The sequence below is a fragment of the Diabrotica undecimpunctata genome, chromosome 7 (genome assembly GCF_040954645.1).
Source record: "Diabrotica undecimpunctata isolate CICGRU chromosome 7, icDiaUnde3, whole genome shotgun sequence".
In the NCBI taxonomy this organism is placed as follows: Eukaryota; Metazoa; Arthropoda; class Insecta; order Coleoptera; family Chrysomelidae; genus Diabrotica; species Diabrotica undecimpunctata.
In genome coordinates this window covers 12,310,872-12,323,410 of record NC_092809.1, presented here as the reverse complement: position 1 = coordinate 12,323,410, position 12,539 = coordinate 12,310,872, and the positions used below count along the sequence as shown (strand labels likewise).

At 33.5% G+C, this 12,539-nt stretch overlaps 1 protein-coding gene across 16 annotated transcripts in view; it reads left to right on the top strand.

The window, feature by feature from the left end:
• Tlk (Tousled-like kinase) overlaps positions 1 to 12,539 on the top strand; it is a 475,437-nt gene that overhangs the window by 275,978 nt on the left and 186,920 nt on the right. The gene's annotated exons all lie outside the window — the stretch shown is intronic.

Here is a 12,539-nt window from a genome sequence, read left to right as displayed (position 1 = left end):
CTTGTAGTCATTAGAGCAAAGAAGAAACATGTATTGTGTTGTGTTTATTCATAATATAATTAACAATGTTAAATATAAGACATGTGGTTTGATCAACTTTATTAGGTTTCATGTGCCAAAGGTCAACCTAAGGGTAAACAGTAATGACCTATTTTCTTGTAGTCCATATAATTCTTGTGCAATAATAAACTATATGCAATATCAGTGTAATGAGTTAATAAAGATCTGTGATATAGACCTCTTTACCTTTAGTGTAAAGGATATTAAAAAATGTTATGAATAGATAAGTAATGGACTGAATTTTAAAGTTTTATGAACTTGTGTCTTTTTTTAATGTGTTTTACTTTCTGTGTTTTTATTTTGTACTTGTGTGTATATTGTAGTTTTTGTGTGTATATTTTTATACCAAGTAATGAGCACTCTTACATGTAATTACTACCTAGGTGGTGTTTGTAAGTTTTAATAAATAAGTAAATATCTAGCACGATCACAACATAACAACCCTCTCAGACTAATCCTTACGTCAAAGTCCGAGGAAGTTAGTAGTCGTAGCAGTGGTAATGGTCAAAACTTAGTAAAAATTCTCAATGGATAAGATCGAATGACGAAGAAGGCTTGAGAGTTCTTGGGATCTATTTTAGAACTGTAGCATCAGTGTTAATATTAATAAAGGGTAACAACTGTCAATTAGAAAATTACATAATAATGGATCTTTATTGATCAAAGCGCCAGATACACCTTCCACCTACAATCGAAGATTCTAGTGAACAATTTCAATCAACAGTAACGAAAAATGACAATAGAAAAATAATAGAATAGAAAATAATAATAGAAAAACGACTTTTATCCTTAATATAATAATAACATTTTTTAATTCGTCGCTGTTGTAAAGTTTTCTCCAATTTTTTTATAGTTATAATTGTCGTATTTGGTACCAGTGTTGTCGGGATTCTGGAGTATTTAATGTTTTGTACTTCTTGTAGGCCTCTCGTTTCACTTTACATTTCTTTTCATGGTGTATTGTTTTTCTTTCTTTTGTTCAGTATGACTTTGCGTTTTCCTAAAGCTTCTTCAATGTTGTTTTTAGTTTTCTCCCATCTCGCGTTTAATTCTTCGATGTAAAAAACTCCAATATTATATTTATTAATCTTTTCTTCCACGTCAACGTTTTAGCTTATAATATTTAGGTTATTACCAATACATACAACAACAAAATTGACTTTTTAATCTAATTGCTTTTAGGAATGTTGGTTACTAACTATTGCTAATAAACGATGAAATAACCATTATAACAGTTTTAAATTGCCTTTAAAATGAGGTAACTTTCAATAGCAAAAACTGTGATCTGTATTAGTTCGATAAATTTAATGCTTTTAATTATAGATCGAGTTTCTAATGTGAGCATCCGGTGATAAAAACCGTCCACTTTGTCTTACTTTAGACTTGCTCATTGTAAAAGGCTTGATATTGAGAAAATAGTACGTGTTTGGTCATATGTGGCAAATTCGTTGCCGTAAAGCTTTTCATATAAAATTCTGACATGAATTAAATACTAATTGAAAATTTAAGCCCATAACTATTATACAGTTGAGTCCATGGTTCTTTACCCGTGCGTCATCATTTAAAGCATACGAAAAAAGTCGCTAATTTACTCCACGCAATAGCAGCAGGTGACAGAAAGTGGCTACTGCTCCGATCACGGATTGTATTATAAAATTTGACGTTATCAAATAAATAGAAGTAAAATGATAGTTGTGCTTTAAAATTTTGGTGCAGAATTACAGCTACATTTGAAGTAGCTCAATAAATTCTTTTAATATCATTAGTGATTAAGAAATAAATAAACAATTCATAAAAAAAATATAATTAAATATACTGGTTTGTATGTTGGATCATGCTAGTATATATTTTGGCCTTTATCCCTTAATCCTGATCATTTCAAGGTTGAACGAGATGTAAATATCTTTACATGTATTTTTTATTCGCTAACCTGATACAGCATCGTTTTATCATGAGTTGAAGTTGGTTTTGCCGATCTGCCTCCACCTTTCTTGATCTTTTATGAATCTAGCACATTCTGATAGTGGAACGCCAGTGGCTCAGACTAGGAGGTTGAAGTATCTTGTAGGTGATCTGTCTCTGGATTTTTTTACCTTTCACGTTACCCTGTATTGGGAGCTTCTCAAGACCATTTATTCGAAAGACAGCTATTATTTGCTCTATTATATATTGCAAAAGACATAATTTTTGTACACACTTATGACAAATGAACGAATTAAAAAGAAAAGTACTTTCAAATTGTGTAAAGCATTTAATTCCTGGCTTGGTGCTTTCGGCTTACAAAGACATGAACTATGGTAAAATTTGAAGATGGCTTAGGAAGTCGAAAGCGCTCGGCTAGGAATTAAATGCTTTACACACTTTTAAAGTACTTTTCTTTTCAATTCATTCATCTGTTATATGTGTCCTTAACCTTTCCTTGATGTTCAGTTGTTCTAGTATTGATACATTTGTTCGACGGGGGCTGTCCAAGGAATTCTCAGCATATATTTTTAGCAGAACATATCGAACATACACTTTTTTGGTCGATTTCCTTGAGTAAATTGTCCGATCATCATCATCATCCAGCCCCATTTTCACATCCATTGTTGGATATAGGCCTCCTCAAAACGTCTCCAGTTCTCTCTATCTCTAGCTGCTGCCATCCAGTTTGTTTCTATTCTCCTTAGGTCGTGTCGGTCCATCGGGTGGGTAGTCTGCCTCGACTTCGCTTGTCGGCTCTTGGTCTCCACTCCAATAATCTCTTCGTCCATCTTCCGTCCATTGTCCGATACATATAGGAAAACTGAAAAGACTAGGCATTTTAACCAGTCTGATTTAAATCCCTACACTGACTTCACAAATTTTAGTCAGCTTAGCCATTGCAATTTTGGCTTTTGACTAACAGCAATTGATACCGTTTTTGGCCATTCTTAAAACGTTTCAAACCTTACTAGTAGCATTTGTTTTTGTAATACATAATTAAATAAAATCCGTAAACTAATTTTCGAAACCAAATTACGAAACGTACTTGAAATCAAATGAAGAGTACACTGCAAAAAGGGGGAATGTCAATAAAGTACAATTTTGAGAAACCTGGTTTTAAAGGTTTAGAGCACCACATTTTAAAAATTGTTACTTTTGGCAACTTCTGATATATATTGTTTTGATTGTTGGAATGTTTTTAAAAGGTTACATATAAGTTTTATTTATTTTTGACAAAATAAAAATTATTTATTTCTTGGCAAACCTTTTTGAAGTAGTGTAAAAAATTAAAACCGGTGTTATTGCAGTATTTATTCGTAAATAACTAGATAATCGTTTAGAACATATAACTTAAAGTATTCTTCTTTTCTTTTTTTGATTAGTGACTTCTGCGACTGGTAAATTTTCAAAATATGTCTTTGCTTTTGGTCCACAAAATGTCTTTAAATGTTGTAGATCTTTAAATTTAGAATCTGATATTGGTAAAAGTGCTAAAAGAAACATTTTTTAAAAACAATAATAATAATAATAATGATATACTCACCGTTGTATAATTTTTGTGGCAACTCAAATTGGCCTTTTGGGTATACTTCAGTTAGGTCTTTGATTGGTTCACGAATCACAGAAGATTCCCAATGCCCATTGTAACTTGATCTGTGTTCCACTATTCGAGGATGATCCTCAGAAATTTTAAACTCTCTAATAGGTCTTGATGCAAATGGACATTTCTTTTTGTAATAACAATCCAGTAGTGTTGACCAATCCCTAATCATTGGTTGATCTACTTCAATCACCTGAAATGGGGTAGGCTTGGTTCTGCACGTACGAATTTTAGTAATCCAATCTTGAGGAACTTCAGCTTTTGTCTTTTGACATACCAATGCCATGTCTCGATCACACTCTAAATACGAATGCCCACGCATTGGAAAAGTGACGGTAATGCTTGATAGCCTCTTAGCAATGTGAACAACGTAGTGTAGGAAACGGAACATTGTAAAGTTTTTATTTTGTCCGCCACATGAATCGCAAAATATGGCTAAGTGGCGTACATTTTCGTTAAGACACAAAAATATAAAATTATGAAGAAATGAGACTACCTCATTTGAGCCTTTTCCTCCAACTGTCTCTGGATAGCAATAAAAAATTGGCTGATTAGTTGACATGACATGAATATTAAAAGAAATGAAAGTTAATTGTCTTTTATAGTATGCATCATTTGTTGTAATATTAGGAAGATTTAGATTCTTCTGGTAGTCTAAAGCAATGGCTTCCATTTCAACTGTTTTCATTGCTTTCTTACGGGCAGATCTCTTTCTATCATAAAAAGTTTCAGCTTTTGCTTTGTGTACACTATTAGCAATATGTAACTTTCCAATATGTGCTTCTATTTCTTGCCGTGAGACTTCAGTACCAACTGGAAGATGTTCTAGGGATAGTTTGAGTGACTTCATTTCTGCTAAGAATTTGTCACACTCACTGCATGTATCACTGCGTGGATACCCGAAGGAAATGTTGAATTTTGTATTAAATATCCCTCTATAAAACTCATATGAAACAATGGGATTTTGAAGAGCTTTGTACATTTCATGCATTTTTTTAATATTCAATTCATCAGGTAGGTATAATTTACTGGTTTTGTTTCTGCTGTAATGGCTTTCTCTGCCCTTGAAAGATTTAATATGATTAATCACACAATCAACTACCTCCTTCGGTTTTTTGTTGGGTTTTTTGTTTAATCCACGTTTGTCTTTTGGAACAATCCCAAACATTTTCAAACTGAATTGAATAGTTTGTAGCCTCTTTTTCGTGATACCGTGAAGAGAGATAAATGCTAAATAACAAACAACAGTTTCTTTTACGATGTTATCGGCAGTATATCTAACTTTATATGAGTAAGATGCATCATTTAATTTAGCCACCTCTTCTGGTTTCCTGCTTCTTCTTTGAGCAACTGGTCGCACAGAAATAAGACCACCCAGATAAGAATTTTGGTCATTATAATTTTGAGAATTAAAATGATTTATTATAAAACGCCTATTCTCTTCTGTTATTTTATTAAAACATTGCAATCGTTTGCACTTACAGTCATCACCTGTTTCATGACTCTGAACACGTAGTAGTTTCATAACATCCACCATGCGTCCAGTTTTTCTTTTTTTCTTGGGTGGTTCCATTATATTATTATATGCACAAAATATTTTAATGATTTAATAATAAACACTCTTTAATAATTAGGTACTATTAAACGACACTAAAAGTAACATTAGGTCACAAACAAAATAAACACATAAATAGGTTAAAATATTATTCTAACCTTTCTTACTATTTCAACCGCTAACAGCAAATGGCATTCAATAACATGACATTCCCCCTTTTTGCTTGGTTCGTTCTGACTATCCCCGTTTTTGCTTGGTACCGCATATATTTAAATCCTTTCTTATCACTGACTGTCGCCGTTTCAGCCTTGAACGATAGTTGACATTAATCTGCTATATTCAGAGTAACTGTTACCAACCTTAACCCGAAAAATGAAAAAAACTGACATTCCCCCTTTTTGCAGTGTACTCTTCAAATCTTAACTGCCTTTTCCTTTTTACATAATTAAATATTAATTGAATTTTTAATAAATTCTTTCCTAGAGATCACTTTTTTACATAAAAGTGTCCTTTATTCACATCAGAATATGTAGAAAGTACGTTCAGAATCCCTTTCGATCGCATTATTTCCAGTCGATGCGCGGTAACTTAACCCTGTAATATCTAATAACGGAATGACCTCCGCCGCTGTTTCTAATTGTGAAAAACTCGGTGAAATATCCATTAGGCTGAAATCCTTATCGATCCCGTCAGGGCAGGCAGCGAATGTAGTTAGTTCGGTGGTATTTGTGTGCCTGTAATTTTGCAGCTTTTAGATGTGCCTCCTCAGTCCTCAAAGCTCGCATTCCGCGTTCGCTTATTTGTTCTGCAAATCCAGTTTCCGATTGCATTCGCGGTGGTTGGTCGTATATGTCGTCATCTATTCTAACGCATCATCCGGATCCGTATCTCGCAGGTACGAAGTACAAACGCGTCCACTAAATCGTTTGTAAAAATGTGGCCGGCTTGAGGTTGGTGATTCACGAAAAGCAGGTGTGATGATTTTCGTCCCTTCGACTTTGTCCATTTTACAGGTAGTATTCTAGCGTTAATCTTTCAAACTCAAAACGAACGTTGTTAGAGATAGTGCAAGCACTCCTGACCACGGCGCAATAGACGAAATTAGGTTTAATCCTCACTTCCATGCGAAACGCATTGTACTATGCACTGTATAATTCCACTTACAATAGAACCTTTCGGCCTTTACGTGAATTTGACTCCACCTTCGCGCAGCTCCATGGTCAGGAGTGTTTGAACTATCTTTACTAATAGATAAGATATGCACATAGCTATGACACTGTTAAAAACTTACTCCAGTATGTTTTCTATTACTGAACATTTTGAAGCTTTTAAGGACTAAAGTTAACTTTAGTGTATTTTTATGTATGAGAGAGTAATAAAACAATAAATTATGTATGCAAATCCCTAAACTGTTGATACGGGTGACTCAATGGAAAACAGATATTTGTCAACAAGTTTACAGAAGTATATAGGAAAACAATTTTAAATTGACTATGACCACCAGGTATAAAGGTTGGAGCAGAATAGAACACAATAGTTGTGAGAATTACTAATCCCTAAATAAGGTTGCCAGTGTCGGAGTAATGGAGGTTAACAGGTACTAATGAATTTGCAAGAAATGTAAGATGTTTATTTTATTGGTTATATGTAACCAATAAAAGTTTAATAAGTACCTACCTATTTGCAAAATAAAGTTTAATTCTTTAGATAAAATAAAACGTTTTATTTTATCTATTTGCAAAATAAAGTTTAATTCTTTGCCTATTTGCAAAATAAAGTTTAATTCTTTAGATAAAATAAAACGTTTTATTTTATCTGAAATGAGTGCATTCCACGAAGTAAGGGTTTCAACAATCAAACATTTACTTCTTTAATTCCAGGAATCTACGACAGTAATTGACTAGATAATTACCTTCTAAACTTATTCCACAGAAAATGTGATAGTGGGTTTTTCCATTTTGTATATAGGAAGGTCCAAGTGGCGTATTCAAAATTCTTAACAGTTCACTAAAAGTAGGTACTTCAGTTGCAAGGTGCAGTTTATTGTGTATACTAGTGTTATGGAAAATTTGGAAGTGCCGTGTAAACGCCGAAAAATTGGTCCTCTAACAGTTAATGAAAAAACATTAATATTTAATTGTTTTAAATCATTTACAGACAAACGTTTATGTGAAAGTGTTGATGAGACCGTTGAGTTAGTTAGCAGTACACTTGGTGTTGGGAAATCTACGATTTACAGAGTTATTAAAGAAGAGAAATGTGGTAGTTTTCAAATGCCACGTAATGCTCCAGGGAAACCAAAATTTCAAATAGAATATCATTTTAAAGAAGGACTTCGACGGAAAGTGCATGAATTCTTCTTTAGACAAGAATTTCCAACATTGGATAAAGTTCTTGTCTCAGTTCGAGATGATAAGGATTACCCAGAAATGAGTCGAAGTACGTTATGGAAACTTTTAAAAGAAATAGGCTTCCGCTGGAAAAAGAATTCCAGAAAGTCTATTTTATTAGAAAGAAGCGATATTGTCATATGGAGAAGACATTTTCTAAGAACCATAAAGGAAATGAGAAACCAAAAAAGAAAAATATTTTATCTTGATGAAACATGGATCAACGAGGGTCATACACCAAATAAATTTTGGCAGGATGAAACTGTTACAAGTCAAAGGCACGCTTTTGTAAATAACTTATCTACTGGTTTAAACCCACCATCAGGAAAGGGACGCAGGCTGATAATAGTACACATTGGCAGTTCAGACGGTTTTGTTGAAGGTGGTTTATTAACTTTTGAATCAACTCGTACCGGTGACTACCATGAAGACATGAACGCTGATGTCTTTCAAGAATGGTTCGAATAAATGATAGATCTTCTTCCTAAGAACTGTGTAATAGTAATGGATAATGCAAGTTATCACTCCAGACTTATAGAAGGACTGCCCACAACCAAGTGGTTAAAAAAAGACTTGCAGAATTGGCTGAGTTCAAAAAATATTACGTACCATCCCGGATCTATAAGAAAGAAACTTTATTCGTTGTGTGCCCTTCATAAAGAAAAATTTAAAAAATACGAAATTGATGAAATTGCCAAAAATCGTGGAATGACAGTACTTATATCCCCACCATATCATTGTGAATTAAACCCGATTGAACTGGTATGGGCACAGATAAAGAGTGAAGTTTCAAGAAAAAATACCACTTTTAAAATTCATGATGTTAAACAGTTGTTTTTGGAGGCCGTAAATAATGTAAAACCTGAAAACTGGGAAAAGGCAGTAAATCACACTATTAAAGAAGAGGAAAAAATGTGGAAGCTGGACAATATTACTTATAAAATGATCGAGCCAGTTATTATAAATCTTGGTTCTGAAAGTTCATCTTCTGAATCTGATTTGGATTTGTAACAAGTAGCTGTAAGTTTTATATTAATATTTTTATTCATCTATTTAACATACCTTAGACGGTTTTAAAAACTCTTTTTCTCTTTTGTAATTTTTAAAAATTAAAAAAAATGTGAATTTTTTAAAACCCTTTTTAATGTAGGCCAGTCAGTTCTAATATAGTGTGTGATAAAAGAGGTCACTTTTGTTTACATACACATAACACTTTATAACACTGAAATAATTCATTTATTTTTTACAATTATTCAAAGTAATTTTTCAATTAATCTTGAGCACGTCCATGGAGTGGTCGGAGCTACCAGTTAAAATTATGCTAATTACTCTCTCGTTCATAAAAATAAACTATAGGAATAACCAACTAAATATATTTAACATACTTAAAATCCAGAAATTCACTGAAATCTTACTGTATTATTTTATATTCGATAATATATAATACAAATGCAAAAAATCTGAACACGTGTGCCTCGGTTGTCATTTTAATGTCAGCGTGTTCTTGGAAACAATATCGATCAAGCAAGTCTTGCTGTGACATAGTCCAGTCGTGAGAGATTTGACTCCTAAAAACCACACAAACAAGCTGAATTTTGACTAGAATTTCAATTTTGAGACCACAAAAAGATGCAAAAAAGTTTACCACTTTTACCCCCGTGCTCCCCCTTAAATTCCCCCTCGCAGGGGGTAAAAACGCATAAAAATCGATTTACGCGTGCTAAATCAATGTTAAAGAAAATTTGTATCTACTCGACGGTAAAAATATGGTATCTGTTGATCAGAGTGTCCTATCGACAAAAATCAAAATGCGTTTTAAAGGTAAATATTGCAGATTAGCAATTAATTCCCAGTCATTCGCATTTTTGGTTTCCAAGTTTTTGGCTGATTTCTCGATTTTTCCGGGGATGTTTTGCTCTAAGGGATGATGGGGTAGTTTTCAATAGCAACTAATTAGCAATAAAATATGCCACATATGCTGGGCTCCTGACTAGTGAGACGATAATTTTTAAAGGTTTATGTTTTTATGTGTAGTCTTTTTGATTTATCGAAATCTTAATTATTTACGCTATTGTTGACTTCATTACTCATATCATCCGGCCAAACGGCGCATTTTTTCATAAGGACATGTATAAATTTTTTGAATTAGCAAGTTAGTCTTAATCGAAATAAATCAAATTTGGAACGAAATATTAAAGTTTTATTTTCACGAAATTTTCAGTATACATAAACCTTCAACTGGAATTTTTTCTCAGGAACGGTTAGATCTAGAAAAATTCTGAGCATGGGAGAAGAACGAGCGGTCAAGTTTATGTAAGAAAAGTGCAACAGTTAGACTCTCGGACCTAAATTGACGCCAATATATCCGATTAACGGATTTTTAAATGATAATTTTAAAAAAAATTATAGTTTTTTCCATTTTCGTTACTCTTATCTACCGAAAATTAGTGAGACCAGAGACCATGATGGGCTCTTGACTAGTGAGACGATAATGTTTAAAGGTTTATGTTTTTATGTGAAGTCCTTTTGATTTATCGAAATCTTAATTGTTTACGCTATTGTTGACTTCATTACTCATATCATCCGGCTAAACGGTGCATTTTTTCATAAGGACATGTATATATTTTTTGAATTGGCAAGTTAGTCTTAATCGAAATAAATCAAATTTGGAACGAAATATTAAAGTTTTATTTTCACGAAATTTTCAGTATACATAAACCTTCAACTTAAATTTTTTCTCAGGAACGGTTAGATCTAGAAAAATTCTGAGCATGAGAGAAGAACGAGCGGTCAAGTTTATGTAAGAAAAGTGAAACAGACTCTCGGACCTAAATTGACGCCAATATATCCGATTAAAGGATTTTTAAATGATAATTTTAAAAAAATTTGTAGTTTTTTCCATTTTCGTTACTCTTATCTACCGAAAATTAGTGAGATTATATGGATATAAGTGTAGAATAACTATGCAAGATATTTTAGTCTGCTGAGTGTTTTTATTGGTTTCTACAGATAGACCCTACCTGTTTTAACTTTCATACCTGTATAAACTAAGCTTTATATTATTCACTTTATTGACAATCTGTCCTCTCTATAATAAATTAATTTTTTTGGCCTTGCAAGTGTTCCTAATTTATTTCACCATCAATTGTAGGTGCAGCTAAGAATTTCATATCATTTATTTCTTTCTACATACATATTTTAACATTGCATTACAAAACTGCGAAATTCTTGAACATTAGCGTCACAAATTAAAGAATTAAAACCAGTTTTGATCCCCTTCTAGATTTTTTTATAAGGATGGAAAGCAGTAGTACAAGGGGTCGGGTGTGGGAAAGAAATATTGTCTTGGTAAACATAGGGGTTATTCTTTTATAAGGGCGGAATAAAACAGATTTTTTTGTTAATAAAATTGGTGTTGGTTTTGACCTACTTCTTAGGAGTAGAGATGGTATTGACCCTAGTCTCTTGCCTTTTTATTAGCTATACTCGAATTGTTACGAACATGTAACATGAAGATTTGTGACAGATATTGTTTACATATTATTACGTGAACTCCCAGAGTATTGTTTAAATATTATTGTTTGGAATAGTTATTATTGCTCAATTTTAAAATTATTATAATGTACATACGTAACATTTTATCATATTTGTGGTAAAATTTCTGCCTATTATCAGGTAAGGTGAGCCAAAATCACTACGTATTAGATCGAAATTGTTGAAGTCCAAATAGTGACACCTAGAAAAAAACACAAGTAGCGTCACGATTCAAAAATCTTTTTTTTTAATTGCATTTAATTTCGAAAGCAGTAATTTGTATGCGACCCTGTATAAGGTTTTAATTCTGCGTCTTCCACTTATATATTCGAACGTTAGTTTATCATAAACATTAGAATGGCATCTCAGAGTCTTCAAAACATATGAATTCCGAACAAAGGTGTTTGTACGTCTTAATTGCACTGAATAAAAACAACTGCGTCCTCTTTAAATCGTTTTCTCTGTAAGAATTACGTTTAATAGTAAGTGTCTGTTTACAAATTGCCAAATACTTCTACCAGATTCTTCTAATTTCTACCAATGGCTTGCTAGATATGAGGGCGGGGAGTTTGGGAGTGAATTAGGTGAACTGCAAATCCAAATTGGGGTGTCTTATGAAAGTGATTATGCAAAAATATCGGATGGGAATATTTTTCCGGACGAAGACGAGCTTTTCGCCTTGTCTATTATATATTCTGTCTCTGTCTTGTGCGGCTTGCATCCAAGGTCGTCAGTCCATCTAGTTGGTGGGCGTCCTCTGCTCCGTATTGCTTCTTGCCTTGGTCTCCACTCTAAAATACGTTTTGTACATCCGTTGTCTGCCCAATTCTGTTGTTTTTGTTCTACGACGTATTTCTTCGTTTGAGATTCGGTCTCTCAGAGACACACCCAACATCTGGCGCTCCATAGACATCTGAGTCACACGAATCTTATTAACTACCTTTTTTGTGAGTGTTCCATAAGTGAGTACAGGTAACACACACTGGTCAAAGATTTTCCTTTTGAGGCATATGGGTAGATCCGATTTAAATACATAGTTTAATTTACCAAACGCTGCCCAGGCTAATCCTATGTGACGTGGGAGCTCACATGTCTGGTTATCTCTGCCCAGCCGAATTTCATGTCCTAGGTCTGCGATCATACGATGATGTAGTCTGTACAATATCCCTTCCATCAACAGCAATATTTCGATTTAGCACCAGATTAGTCATTATTTGCGTCTTTTTCATATTAATCTTTAGTCCGACCTCCAAGGAAGCGTGATATAATTTTTCAAGCATTAATATTGCATCATCCATACCATCGGCTATAAGGACGATGTCATCTGCAGATCTCAAATGGCTGCGCTCTTCTCCATTTATGCTGATAACATGCTCGTTCAGATGTGCAATAGCACACCTGCCCACGCGAGCTCATGGCTTTCCCCAGTCTCCCA